This window comes from Triturus cristatus, chromosome 3_1 (assembly GCF_964204655.1).
Source record: "Triturus cristatus chromosome 3_1, aTriCri1.1, whole genome shotgun sequence".
Taxonomy (NCBI): Eukaryota; Metazoa; Chordata; class Amphibia; order Caudata; family Salamandridae; genus Triturus; species Triturus cristatus.
The window spans coordinates 638,266,210-638,280,051 of NC_140583.1; the positions used below are offsets into that span (position 1 = coordinate 638,266,210).

The 13,842-nt window shown below is 44.4% G+C and overlaps 1 protein-coding gene across 1 annotated transcript in view; it reads right to left on the reverse strand.

The window, feature by feature from the left end:
• Window positions 1-13,842, reverse strand: part of MAP2K1 (mitogen-activated protein kinase kinase 1) — a 208,079-nt gene that overhangs the window by 64,438 nt on the left and 129,799 nt on the right. The gene's annotated exons all lie outside the window — the stretch shown is intronic.

Sequence of the window (13,842 nt, forward strand, 5' to 3'; positions counted from 1 at the left end):
ATACCTGGATAGCTGGATCAGGGAATAGGCCTAGAACAGGATTGACAATCCTTCTCTGCAGGATGGAAGATCAGTGTCAAAAAAGTTGTATGTCCAACACAGGGTTCATTCCAGGATTGTCGTGACCAGAGTGCTCCTCTCTGACCAGTGTATCGTTTTTATAATAAAAGCCACTGTGTTAGGAGTACAGCACTGATGCAATGATATCTAGATGTTAGAAGTGGTCTCCGAATGGGCAACGCAAGCCCTTGGATATCTTGTTCTGTGTTCCTAGCCTTGAACGGTGTGTATAGATTACATGACGAGAAGGGCTTTATGAAAACAAGCAGCATGTGCAGCGTCTTCTCAGAAGAGTAGAGTTTAAACAAAACATGTAAAAATAGCATTGCTCAATCGAAGGAAGAGTATGATCTAGCACAGGGAGAGGTCTTCTGCTATCTACAAATCCGTCACACTCTCAAAGCAGCACTCCTCGGTAAAGAGGAAGTACCGGAGTCATCCTCCCTTGAGGATAGACTGCTTTCTGAACCACTGTTAAGAAAAGCTGTGTCGCTAACGAATCAAAAACTTTGTAATAATTTACCCAACCAGTTTCAATCCCTCCGAGAAAAGTGTCAAACCGATCTGGGACTAATTAAGGATGACGACTGGCAAACGGCGTTGATGTCTCCAAAGGAGGCAACCATCCAGCGAAGACTCGGCCTTATCCAACTAAAAGTCCTGCACAGAACATACCTCATGGGGGTCACTCTTGCAAAGATTGGGAGCAGACAGGATGCGCTGTGTCTCCGCCGATGTCATGGGGAGGCAACTTTTTATCCCATCATATGCGAATATCTCCACATACAGGCCTTATGGGAAAAGGCTACACGGCACATGCAGAGAGCAATAGGGAAAGAAATCACACTGACACCACAATTGGGGCTCCTCGACATATGGGAGGCGACAGACCTTACAGGGGTAGAACAACAGTGGGTTACCCTAGGATTTACACTGGTAAAACACAATATAGCTATGAAGTGGGGGCAGCTGAGATACCATCATCGAGGAGCTGGGCAAAGGACTTAGATGAATGTATGATAGCAGAAAAAGAGGTATTCAAGTCTAGAGGATGTCCCAAGAAATGGGATAGGAAATGGGGAAAGTGGAATGTATAGCGGGGTGAACTGTGTGTATCGCCCCCTACAGGGATGGAAATGACAGAGAACCGATGGAACAGACAGGATACAAATGGCTGATTGACAGTGAACGTTTGTTAGATATGTTCTGTGGACAACATCTATATGAGTATGCACTGATTGCTGCTATACCTGTGACTGATATGTTTTTCGCTATAATAAAAACATCTTTAAAAAAATAGCACTGCTCAAACGAGGTTAGCCTTAAATGTGTAAAATATGAAACTCTAATGAAGAACTAAAGTGGGCCCACAACTGTATTAATAAGAGTGACAACTTTGGAGCGTCTGGCAGCATTCAGTGTAGTAACAGCATAAAAAGCGGTCAATAGGTAATGCTTATAGTGCCTAACCATCTCCCACCGCAACTCAACATGAATTTGCATTTGTCTATTAGCTTTATATAAATTTAGAGAATACAATATTTGTGTGTTAAAAACATCAGCTTATTAATTTAATTTCTAAATATGAACACATTTTGCTATTAACTACAGAATGTGTGCTAAAAATACTTAATTGCCCCATAGAAAAATTTGTAAATTTCTGGAAAAATAAATATTTTTACTTTGCTTTGAAATATCACTTGATTTCAGTAAATTAATTTTTGGTCACCTAACATTAGGTTGTCAATTACTTACTCAACTTACATGGACAGAATTTGTCTTACATGCTCATTTACCATTACTTGGCAAGAATATTCACTACAAGCCAAAAATGCTAACTTGTCAGGACCTGCAGCTATTGTATCAAAAATGGCACAGATTAAGTTAGGTCAAGAATGTCCTCAATACGTTAAGGGTGGCCACCATTATAACAGAGGTGCCTAACTCTATGACAGAATAAAAATAAGTATAGCAAAAATGCTTACAATGCATTATGTGAAGGATAGCCACCCTTATATCAGAGTCTCCTTGGACCAGCTGTACAAAACATCTTTCTGGGCGCAACAGACAGATTTGCAGAATCGGGCAGTGTGCGACCAGGAAAATGTGATTCGGTAACTTGTTACTGAATCTCAATTTGCATTAGTGATTTGATATTTGGAAAAAGCGTGTTTTGGGCCTCCCTTCCAAATACTGAGTCAGTATGGTATGTATGACTGTTTTGTGACCAAATTCCTGTCGCAAAACAGTAATACTTTACCACCATTTTAAAAGTGGTGGTTAGGCATTTGCATCTGGCAAGGGGTTCTGTCGGTACCCTTGCCCCTTCGAGAACGTTGAAAAAATACTTTTCTTTATTAAAAATCAATCACAGACATGGTGGTCTACTGACCGCAGCAGGCCACCATCCCTGTGATGGCTGAGATTCCTGACGGGTCGCAAATTGTGACCTACCTCATTAATATTCATGAGGTAGGTCAATTTATGACCTACTAGAAACCACTATTTGGAAATAAAAGTAATTCATTCATTGGGAATACCGATTTCCTAATTTTGATTGGGAAATGATCGCGATTAGAAATCAGTATTCCTCTAGTGTGTGTGTGTGTGTGTGTACATCTGGCCCTTAGACACCACAAGGCCACCATTATGACAGTGAAGCCACAATTGTACGAATGGATTGTGTCAGAAGAGACACCATTAGTTGAAGAACGCTCAAAAAGTTCAAGAGATAACTCCATAATGCCAGAACCATCATTATGCAAGGGGTAAAGGGCACGCACACACACACAACCCCCCCCCCCCCACAAGATAGCTCAATTGTTAATATTTTATAACATTGTAGAACATTAGCAGATCTAGGCCTATATCATCTTAAAGCAATATATATGTGAAAGACTGCAAAGCCTGTATAATCTCACACTGTGACAAGAGACAAGAGTCTAATGCCGCATGGTCTATATTCCCTCACACATTACAGAACTTCAAGGGAGTACGGCTCATATCACATGTATGTAGTCTGCAAGAGGCAGACCTACATCAATCCAAACCTTATTGGAAGATCAATAAAACAGTCCCTGCATCACCTCACCCCGCTGTCAAACTTAAAGCCAGGATTATTGAAATAATGTGTATCATTTGGGCTCAGTTTGTTAGAAAAGTGAACAGTGATATTTTCCTTTAGGAGAGTGTTGACTGTGTGCAAAAAAGAACTGTATGGAACTGCAGTAACAAATGTTTTAAGTATGCCTGTCTGGAACAGTTTCAGATTCCTTGAGCCTGATTTGGCAGGCAACAAAATGGCTCAGGTAGATAAGCAGTCGGTGTTGATGTTTGGTATGACCACAGGCAACCGGCTCAAATCCGGTAAGGACAATTCAGCCTCTCATCATTACACTGTGTAATGGCAACAAGTGTAATTTAAGGCACCTACACACTTAAACTGAGGTATGAAGCACTATATAGAATATAAGCAAGTTATTATCTAAATGTGTACTGTGGAAAACCAACTAGAATGGCAATGATCACAAGAACTAAGTTCGTGGGTATTCACAAACAGTTTGAAGTCAATTTCGCCTCCAGGACAAGCATAAAAATACTCCTGTCAATAAACAGGTAAGTGCAAGGGGTAGTATTTTTTCATGTTGGAAAAATTAAAGCAGCACATTCATATCTTAAAAGGGTGAGGTGAAAGAAGTTTTTTGTAGGGAGGAAATATTTTTTACGATGGAGAAAAAAGGATGGAGATAAAAATCTGCAAACCTTTTATGCCAGCACACACACTCATGCACATAGCATGTGTAGATAACTACAACTTAAAAGCATAATCCAGTAATTCTTTTAATTCCCCAAAAATGCGGAAATCTTCTTAAATGGGTGATGTAGACATGGACATTTTTGGTTGTTAAAAATATATTTCAGAAAATCTAAACCATGGAGCTGTGAAGTGGCATAGATGAAAGAACACCGTCTTCAAAACATTCGGACCATATGATAGACTATGTCCTGATGAGGAAGGTCACATGAATCACAGTAGAAATTATAGTGAAAATGTCTTAATATTCAATCTCAAAATTGCAATTTACATATAATCCAAGTTGATGAACAAAAATTGATGACCACACTGAATGCCCATAAATCCAGCAGCGTGTTATTAAGCGCTTGCATGAAAAATGCATGCCAATACATATCTTGTCATTAGATCTGCTTTCCTTTATAAGAAAAAAATACACAAAATAATTTTTTTTTCAAAAACACACAAGGAAAGCCAAAGCCCACAGCAAAACTGTTGAATGCTTTGCTCCGATATGATCTTAATGACAGTTGGAAAACCCATCAAAACATACTTCAAAATGCTCTGATGGTAGAAGCACAGAGCAACCAAGGGGGGTTCGTTTTCTCAGCTCATCATCTGCAAAAACGTGGAATGGCGTGGCCAGCAACATGGCCAGGTAATCGCACTCTGTGTGCTCCAGCAAACAGCACCTAATCCGAGACTGATCTTGCCTTACCAGGGAACATCTGGTGTGCAATGACGACGCCTTTGATGCTGCGGCTCCCCTGTGTCACTGAGGGGCGCCACATTGCTGGGGGGTCAAGTGTATTCACTCTTTGCTGCTTGAAGTTACAGTGCTGCTGTGAACAGGCCAACATGGTGGCAACCGCTCCCTGCACGGACGGATTCCTCACGCCAACTCGTTCGCGGGCACTCCAGCACTGTGGTGGTGAGTGCATCCTCTCCAACACACACCCCTTTCAAAGTGTCATTCCCGGGAGCACGGGAGCTGGAACGCGGGAGAACTTGACCAGCGATCCGTGTGTGCGAGGCTCGTCACATGGTCCCAGTTGAGCGGGTGACATGGGCCCCTTGACCGAGATAGGGCCCCCACTGGAGGGTAAGGCAGCAGAGGTGCGGGAGTGGCCCTTAGGGGTGCCTGCCGGTGAGGAGGAGCATGGAGGCTTGAGTGTGCCCTGCCACCTTCGGGGGGGGGGGGCAATCCCGCAGGGCCTGTTGCGAGCTGCTGATGCAGGCGCTGTGGAGGGGAGCTGGTAGGCCTAGTCGGGGCCTACCATTTGGTTGGTAGGCAGACGGTCCTCTCAGGAATCCACGGGCCCTCATAGAACTATGGGTGCTGTGAACCCTAGGCTGACTGCTGAAGAGATTGAGAGAGCACCTCGGGGGGCCTCATCTCTTATTCTCCGCTGTGATGATGTTGCCTGGATCTCCTGAGGGCACCACCAGTCACGAGCCACCAGTCACGAGGACCTCTGAGGGTCCCTAGACTGAGGCCCCGCCTTGTTTATCGCATACTGTTGAGTCCTAGACAAAGATGGCTTCTCGGATTGCCTAACGAGGAGACTGTAAGAGGGAGCATTCTTGGTGTCGAACATTGCAGTCGAAATGGCCCTGGTGGAGGCTTGTGTGGACTCCACGGGGGGGGGGGGGGGGGGGGGAAGAGTTGGTCCTGACCCTTGCAGTGAGGAGATAACGTTTGGCATCTTCTGCACCGACAACGGCTGAAGGAGTGGAGAAGGGTAGCAGGCCAGGATATGTGCCTGTGCTGGGCTCTATCATTACTTTAAGGGAGCAGTGGTTCTGCCACCTATTTGCTTCAAAGAAAGCGTGAGAGCCAATAATCAATTTTGGCCCTCTTTTAAGATGAGATTAACATTTAATGAAAAAGATTTTCTTAATTTTATCCAAACCAAAAAGAAAACTCATGTGTTCCAATTCCAAGCTATAATTTTATAGTAAATTAATATAAGTTGTGTAAACAATTTAAACACATATATATATACACACACTCAAAGATAGACTCTATACAATTACACTTAAATTTGTGACGTGAAGTCAACACACAAAAATATTTACATATCACAACACATTATAGAAAATAAGTATCAGTCCAGTAGGTCATTTCTCCTGTTATTTTCAATTGTTCTGGGTGACCATTAGCACTTGGTATTAAAGCGTCGACATTTCGACCCCTGGAATTTATTGAGATATTGTTATCGTCCGTGTGGGGTCTTCTTCAGGACTAAATAGTAAATCTGTATGTGGCCTGTTTAAAAAAGTAAATACATACAGCACGGCAACTTGTACTCATGCGATGGTTGACCTGTCAAGAATAAATTATGCCTGTCACCATCTATTTCGTCATGAAAACATTCTTAAATTTCTTAGTTGCTAGCTCTTACAGGGACTATACCCGATTCCCTGTAAGGCATATTCTTGACAGGTCAACCATCGCATGAGTACAAGTTGCCGTGCTGTAATACATATCAGGGTGGAACCTCTTTGAAGGTGAGCAGAGACTTATGGTCTCTCCACTTCTAATCTTTTGTTCAATCCTTATAAAACACACTAAAGTACCTTCATGTATTTACTTTTTTAAACAGGCCACATACAGATTTACTATTTAGTCCTGAAGACCCCACACGGACGATTACAATATCGCAATAAATTCCAGGGGTCGAAACGTCGACACTTTAATACCAAGTGCTAATGATCACCCAGAACAATTGAAAATAACAGGAGAAATTACCTACTGGACTGATACTTATGTTCTAAAAACCGCACACTATGTCTAAATGTGTTTTTTGAGTATATGTTCATGTGTCATGTATATAATGTGTTGTGATATGTAAATATTTTTCTGTGTTCACTTCAATTCACATGTTCACTTCAATTCACAAATTTAAGTGTAATTGTATAGAGTCTATCTTTGTGTGTGTGTGTGTGTGTTTATATATATATATATATATATATATATATATAATTCACTGAAAAAACCATAGGTTTCACACACGTTATAGTTACGAATTAGCATTTAAAAAACCTTGCAAATTCACTTAAAAAACCATAGGTTTCACACATGTTATAGTTAGCTGGACATTTCCCTCGTAAAAAACCATTGAAATTCCCCCGTTATAGTTAGTGCAGGCAACTATAACTCACGCGACCGCAATCCTCTGCTGATGACGTCAGATATTACATCACTGTATTTAGACACTTATTTACCCATGTCTTCTTCCATTAATCTTTAGCTATACATATATTACAAATATTTATTTTTCATAAAGACACATGTCATCAGTGATGTAATATCTGACGTCATCAGCAGAGGATTGCAGTTGCATGAATTATAGTTGCCTGCACTAACTATAACGGGGGAATTTCATTGGTTTTTTACGAGTGAAATGTCCAGCTAACTATAACATGTGTGAAACCTATGGTTTTTTAAGTGAATTTGCAAGGTTTTTTAAATGTTAATTCGTAACTATAACGTGTGTGAAACCTATGGTTTTTTCAGTGAATTTGTACGGTTTTTTAAATGCTAAGTTATGTATTTATTAATCGCACCTCGCGATTTAAAAAAAAAAATGTTTTTTCTCCCTTGGGGGTCCTTCTGTGACCCCCTGACCAAGGCTAGGGGGTCAGGAACTGTCCACTCTGCCCCCTTTTCACGTTCTCCACCTTTTTTTTTTCACCCCCTCAGACTGCGAGAGACAAAATGGTGGCCGACACTTCCTGGTTTCGACCGATTTGAATGTTTACCGACATCTAACAACCAATCAGAATTGCGCTCGCGCACAGTGCGCGCGTATAGATATTGATATGCATTTAAATACTATTTTCTCAGGAAATACTGAACAGATTTACACCAGACCTGCAAAAGGCACTTCCTTGACCTTATGGCTACCTCTCTGCCAAATTTCACGTAATTCTGTTCAGCCGTTTCGGGCTGTAGCTGCGACTAAAGGTCCTATGGAAAAATGCATGGGGGAAAACGCGTTTTGGGACCCCCCCTTTTTCTCGGCCCCCGCTTGACGAATCACCCCGAGACTTTCAGGGTAGGAGCTGAACGGAGCGCCCCATTTGTTTTGAAAATTTCGCGAGGATTCGTCAACCGGCGCCAAAGTTATCCAAAATAGAATTTTGAGATTTCCTATGGAAACTAGGTTGTAACTATAACTATGTACTTGCGACCGCCAGTAGATAATATATGTGTGTTTAAATTGTTTACACAACTTATATTAATGTACTATAAAATCATATCTTGGAATTGGAACACATGAGTTTTCTTTTTGGTTTGGATAAAATTAAGAAAATCTTTTTCAATAAATGTTAATCTCATCTTAAAAGAGGGACAGAATTGATCATAGGCTCTCACACTTTCTTTGAAGCAAATAGGTGGCAGAACCACTGTTCCCTTAAAGTACCAATCCCCAGGTTCTGCACAAAACTGGGTTACCCCATTATTCTATACTGAGTTCCATCATTGGCCGCGGCAAAGAGTGGGGTTGAAATTGCGGGCCTTCCCCGCCCAATGACTCCCACCGGTCCCCCACCTCCTCCCCACAGGGGTGCAGTGTGACATCCTCCCTGCGCAGAGGTCGACTGGAGAGCACCCAGGGCAATGGCTAAGGACACGGAGGCCAACCAATCGTGACAAGGCAAAATGGACCGATATACAAGGGCTCTGCCCCCCGCTGGAGCAGGAGGCTGATGCATCCTCCATACCCAACATGATCCTCTTATAGGTGATCCAATCCTCTAGTGAGGCACTTGAGGTCAAGATAGGCAAGGTTTGCTCTGAAGTATCCCTTTTTTGCGCCAAGACTTACGTAATGTACCGGAGAAGGTGACGACAGCCTAGACCAGGGTCTCAGAGGTGGAGGATGTGGTACATAGCCTTAAGAAAGGTGTGGGAGAGACCTGCAAGATCCAACGCAGACATCATGTGGTCCCTGGAGGATGCAGCAAATCGAGCATGCAGAAATAATCTCCATTTCGCTGGATTCCCAGAAAGGGTGGAGGGCACAGATACGAACGTGTTTTTGACCAACTGGCTGCCGGCCACCTTCCCCTCTGACAAGTTTTCCACATGCTTTATAGTAGAAAGTGCGCACAGGGTCCTTGACGTGAGGCTAACCCCCTGGGTCTCGCCTCACCGCGCACCACATAAAAGGAAAGTTTCTTAACTTTCTGGAGAGAGATATGATCCTCCGGGAGGCCCATAATAAAGGGAACTCCCGCCACGAAAACCCCCAAATCATGGTATTTCCTGATTACAGTCGCGAGGTCCAGCATCAATGCTTCATGTTCCGTGAAAACAAAACGTCGTGCCCAATGACTCCAATACAGATCAATGTTTCCTGCTAAACTGAAGGTCTTGTATCTTGATAGGGCCCTCTTCTTTCAGACTCTGGAGGAGGCTTGGCCCTGGTTGGAGGAACAGCCCAGATTCCCGCCGCAGCTGAATGCAGGGCCCAGCCCTCAGTCATCCAGGGAGCCAGGGAGCCGACTGAAGATAAGTCAGCAATGGCGATGGAGGAAGGACTGTGGACCTATGCAGACTGTAGGAAGCATCCCGTACCCAAAGAAAGTGCTGGTGAGTGGGGGAGGAATGTCCTCAGACATGGAGAATTATCATAGTCTTGCCCCAAAGCCCGGGGGTGAGTACTGTCTATGCCTTCCCTATCTGGGTCCGTCGGGGAGAATCATCCTCGAGACAGTGAGTTTGCACCGCCTTGCTATTGAGATCGCAGCCTGAGAGACAGATATGATGGGACAGGATCATCAGTCACAGACCCACAGCACTGATCTGGAGCACCCTAACCCCTGAAGTGGCATTCCAATTGCCAGAGACCCAACCAGTGACCAAATAACAGCGGCCCATGGTACCCCCTCTTTGGGAGAGCACAGCTGAACTTTGCCTCTGGACACTGGTCTACATCCATAGCTTTGCTCTCTCTTCCTTTTCGGTTGTCTCATATTTTCTTTCTCTTCTATCTTCTCCTTTCTTCCTATTTTTCTTATGTGATTTAGTGTTTTATAATATTGGATGTTCTAGATGGCTGAGCGATGGACCTCTCCATATCTTCTTGTACACATTTGTTATTTGTGGATGAGGTTTAAGTGGCATTGAGGATGTGTGGGGTGGAGAGGGGATTGGTTTCGGGGGAGGGCGAGTTCAACAGCAGTTTTTTTTTTTTTTTCCGTCACAGTGGTGGTCTTTGGAGAACGTGCAGAAGTGGTGACACATGGGCGGCGAGAGGGAGTAGACAGTAGGCGGAACACTTACACAAACATACGATGGCTCTACACATACCGCCCCTGAGCTTACGGTGTTAATGTGGAATGTGAATGCGTTGGGAAATAAAATCAAGCGTGGGTTGGTAACAACCTATATTAGCAACCCGACATAGTCATGCTGCAAGAGACAAACTCACAGGGCACCCAATGTCGTTATCTGGGGAGGGTGGGTGTATTTGGTAATGGCCCATTCGGGTTACACCCCCGGTTCCAGGGTGTGGCAATACTGGTTCAAAAAGAATCACCTTTCTTCACAGTGACACAGAGATGGACTGCCCCACAGGGTAGATATATGAGAGTTAGGGGCATGTGGGCTAGGCAGGAACTTACCCTGATTTATGTCTATGCACCTCCCCGTCTCCAGGATCCCACCCTGGTCAAAGTGGTAGATATTTGGCTGGAGACCCCCAGCTCCCTCCATATTTTAGGTGGGGACTTTAATGATGTGGTGCAACCATCGCTGGACTGCTCCGAAACCCAGGGAGGAGGCCCACAAACTACCCAACTGGTCCGATTTGTGGATACACTAGCGCTGTTCAACTTATGGAGACGCAAACATCCCTATACCAGACAATACTTTTATTTCTCCGGGGCCCATAGAGTTTACTCCCTATTGGACTACATCTTCATGCAGGATGAGGAGGTGGGGATGTGTCCCGGAAGAAGGACCTGGCACGAGGTTTGTCTGACCATTCAACGCTGCTTGTTCAACTGGGGGAGAAACCCAGGTCTCTGGGCATAGGGTGGAAATTGAATGCTTGGGCGGTCCAGGATGGGACAGGCAGCAACTGAACTCTTCTTTGCTGAAAATAAGGACTCTGTCAACTCAAAAGTTAAGTTAAGGGAGGCTGACAAATCTGTCCTATGAGACAAGGCATAAAACATGATTGCCCAAAAAAAGGAAGCGACAAATCCTTCACCTAGGGGAGCGGTTGGTCCATTCTCCTGGCATCCCTATTTTACAGACTATTAGAGGGTCTACATACGGAATATCACTACCTGGTACATAAGGCTAGACAGCACAGATTGGCGACCCTACACCGTTTATATGAAGTACGAGACAAGGCCATGAAACTTCTTGCCTGGCTTAGTAAAACAGAAATGGAGGCCAGGTGGGTCAATGAGATGAGAGACGACGAGGGAGCTTCCAACACTATGGATCCCCAGATTTTGCCACTTATTATAGTTCATTTTACGAGGTCTGCTCCGTAGGTGACCACACAGCCATCACTCATTACTTATATGGCATTCCGACCCTGGCACTGGGGCCCGAGGCGGTTAAAGCCCAGGAGAGCGACCTTACCCTCGATGAGTTGGAGGCAGCAGTCTCCAAACTCAGGACAGGCAAAACTCTGGGGCCCAATGGAATTCCGCGTTTTTTTTCAAACGCTATATCGATATCCTGGGACCCCCCACTTGCTGAATGTTTTTTATAGAAACAATCGAGATGGGCACTTTGCCCCCAGACCTCGGACTGCTACCATCACTGTCATCCACAAAGAGAGGAAACCTTGTGAGCGGTGTGCCTCCTATCGCCCAATCTCTTTTGAACATTGAGGTTAAAATCCCGGCCACTCCGCTGGTGATACGTCTGCTTCAGGTCATAACCCCCTCATTCACAGGGACCAGTTGGGATTCATGCCGGGGCGTTCCACCCAGCAAAACGTACATCGTACCCACAATTGGATGTCGGAGGTTAAACACAGACAGACTCCTCACATCTTTTTCTCCGTAGACGCAGAAAAGGCATTTGACGCAGTCCATTGGACATTTCTAAAATAAACGCTGGTCAAATTTGGATTTGAGCCTAAATTTAGACATTGGGTATCGATTCTTTTCTTTAAAATTATTTTTATTAAACAGTTGCTCAATACATCTTCATCGGCATCATCAATACAGGGTATAATAGGGCAGTATGAATGTAAACAGTAGTACATTTTCATGCAAAAGGGTCTTGTTAATACTGAACCTATGATCTTGGATTCAGACCTCACCTGTTTTAACAATGCCCCAACTCTATACGCTTAACTTCTATATTTTCCCCATGGGGTCTAGATCTTTTCCCATTTGTTGGGGCACCCTCTACTGTGATAAACCACTTTTCTCCGCTTGCTGACACCAAGCTAAGTCTTGCTCCCAGGCTCCCACCCTCGGTGGATCGACTGCACCCCACGATCTAGCAATGTTCCTCTTTGCCACTCCAGAGGCCAGCATAAGCCATGTTTTAATGTGCTTGGGCTACGTTAACTTCACCGTCACTCCCAGTAAGTGCCATCGTGCCTCCACTGGGACCTGCATACTCACTACCGTAGCCATCACTCGAGCTACTCCCTCACAGTATTGTTGAATTTTAGGGTAGGTCCAGATATTGCGGAAAAAGGTTTCCACTTCCCCACAGCCCCTAATGCAGGGTATTGATCGAGCACCAAAGGAAGCAGTCCATGTTAAGGGGTGGTTGCTATGTTCTGAGTTTCCCATTGGCAGTGGGACCTGGCAGGGACGCCCCCCCTCCCCGCTCAAATTCGCCCTCACATTAGGATCTCTGGAGTGCCAGGTTCGGATGCACCGAGGCATCTGTGGCTTTCAGGCCACGGCCACTGAATAAGTGGAGGAAAAGATTTCCCGGTACATCACCGAGCCCCTGAATACCATCCCTACTTTATTTCACAATCTGAACGAATATGGGCAGCATTCAGGATATAAAATTAACTGGGACATGTACACTATATTTTTGCCAGGACCGGTAAAAGACTGCCCCCCCCCCCCGCCCCTTTCCGGGTAAACTAACGGTGGCCCTTGAGGGTTTCAAATACCTTGGTATCTTCATTACAACCCATAGAAACACTTGTTATAGCTACAATCTTGGGAGGTTGGTGTCCAACTTCCAGAAGGATGCCTGCGGAGAGATGGAGGGACATTCTCCGGTCACTAATGGGATGGGTAGCCCTATTTAAGATGTTTATATTACCACAATTATTGTACGCCATTCAAAACACATACTTCCCACTCCAAGGAACACGTTCCCAAATATTTTTTTGTGGCTGAGAGGGCATTCGAGGATAGCTTTTAGGACTTTGACGCGCAACCCCTATAATGGTGGGATACTCCTCCTCGATGTAGAGGCCTACTACTGGGTGGCACATTTGATCCTAACGAATGAATGGATACATACACCGCATGACCACTGTACATACAGATTGGAAAAGGGGACCCTGGCACATTGGTCCTACTTGCATTACCTCTACGGTAGAAGGGGCGCGCAAAGCCTGCTCACGGCTACCCAGGTGACCTTGGAGGTGTGGGACATGGCAACAAGGATGATTGTTTGAGCCTGGAAAATTACAAGGGAAATACCACTCTGGAAGGGAACAAGGCTAGGTGAGATTGGCAAACTACGAGACTTTGTGACGTGGGATTTGATTGGAATCTCCACTATTGGGGATATCCTGGAGAATGGGGAGCTTAAATCCTTGGCAACATTTTGTCCTGAATATAAATTACATAGTTCTCAGTTTTTTAAATATGTGCAGTGGACATGCCTGGCTTGCTAAAGGCCTAATCCGTACTGAGATCCCTGAATATGCTCCTCTGGAGGGCAGATTGCTGCAAGAAGAACTTACTAAGGGGACCATTTCTCTTACATATCAAACACTGAACAATAATATGCCCGATAATATAACCAA